Source organism: Rhea americana, unplaced genomic scaffold (genome assembly GCF_003343005.1).
Source record: "Rhea americana isolate MKP2758 unplaced genomic scaffold, rheAme1 scaffold_897, whole genome shotgun sequence".
In the NCBI taxonomy this organism is placed as follows: domain Eukaryota; kingdom Metazoa; phylum Chordata; class Aves; order Rheiformes; family Rheidae; genus Rhea; species Rhea americana.
In genome coordinates, this window is record NW_028187085.1 from 4 (window position 1) to 1,911 (window position 1,908).

The window sequence follows — 1,908 nt, forward strand, 5'->3', positions numbered from 1 at the left end:
GCAACGGGAGGGACCGCGTCGCCTAGCAACGGGAGGGACCGCGTCGCCTAGCAACAGCACGGGGTGGGCAGAGGCACCGGCACCGACACGCGTGTGCGGACACGGACACAGCACCGGACGTGCCCACGTGAGCACGGCACCGGCACACGTGAGCGGCAAGGCCAGACTCGTGTGGGGACTCGGAACCGGCCACCGGCCGGACACACGTGCGTGGACACGGACACGGGCCTGTGTGCGTGGACACAGCTCCGACACGCGTGTCCCTGTGCCAGCTCCACACCCGTACGCGTACGGCACTGGCCCCAACACATGTGACTGTGCACCAGCCCTGCTCCTGCATGTGTGTGCACACGGACACAGCACACGCACAGGTGTGACCGGATACAACGCGCACACGGACACAGTGTGCGCACATGCGGGTGGACCTGGCCGGGCGCGCACACACATGTGCATGGACACGCCATGGTGCCCTCCCCGCCCCACACACACTCCATGCCACACACAGGCTGCCCAGCACACGCAGCCCCAGCCCCGCGCAGGCTGGGGGCAGCAGTTCCTGAAACACCCCTGGAGTTACCCTGTTCCCATGGTGATGGGGAGTTGGTGGAAAAAGGGAAACAGGCAGAGAGACAGGTGTGTGGGTGCACATGCATGTGCACACACCACCAGGCAGTGATGGTGGGCAGCTGCCCGGGCCAGCCGTGCACGCAGGACCACAGCGGCAGCTGCCACAGTCAGCACGGCCGCGCACAGCCACACACAGGCACTTCCTTGCGTGTCGCCGCGCAGCCCCCACGCACACGCACGGCACCATGGCAACCCGCGCACACGCACCGCCACATGCGGCCGCCCCCTCACCGGGGGATGTGGGGGACGGCTGGGTCCCCCCAGCAGCCCAGTGCCATAGACACCTACAGCTCCGCAGTGGCAGAGAGACCCTGGCCCACGCTGCAGACACCAAGGCCTCCCCCGGCACAGAGACCATGAGACCCTCAGCACCACAGAGAGCTACTGCTGCCCCCCTGGGGTGCCAGAGTGGCCTGGCCCCCTGGCAGTCCCCTACTCCAGTGCGACACCAGAAAAACAGAGAGAAGCCCCCCCAGTGCTACAGAATACTCCCCAAGTACCATAGAGAGGACCCCCAGCACCCCAAGACCAGCGAGTGGCCTCCCCCAGGACTCCCCCCATACCATAGAGAGCCCCCCCACACCGCAGAGAAGGCCCCCACCGGTGTCATAGAGTGCTACACAGTTCCCCCTGCCTGCGTATCATGCAGAGGGTCGTCAGACCACCAGTACCATAGAGAACGGCCCCAGGCCCCAGTGCCACAGAGTGTTCCCCCAGACTCCACAGAACCATAAAGATGTTCTCCCCCTCAGCACCACAGAGTGGTCCCCTCAACCCTCAGGACCATACAGAGCCCCCCCCAGGACCTCCGAGTGCCCTCCCCAGGCAACCGGGAGCATAGAGAGGCCCCGCAGGACCACAGAGTGCCCCCTTCTGAGCTCCAAGACCATAGAGAGGCCCCAAAGGACCACAGAGTGGCTCCCCCCGACCCCCAGGACCATAGAGAGGCCCCGCAGGACTGCACAGTTGTTCCCCGATGCCCAGGACCATGGAGAGCGCCCCCAGCAGCCCAAGGACCACCGAGCGTCGCCCCTGCCCCCCTCCAGGACCACAGAGAGCACCCCGAGGACTCTAGAGAGGCCCCCCAGAGTCCCCCCGCGACCCCCAGGACCATAGAGAGCCCCCCTAGGACCATAGAGAGCAACCCCCAGGCTCCCCCCAGGACCAGAGAGCCCCCCCGGGACCCCAGAGTGCCCCCCGACCATAGAGAGCCCCTCAGCACCACGGAGAGCGCCCTGCATCACCATAGAGCTCCCCCCGCACAGGACCATAGAGCGGCCC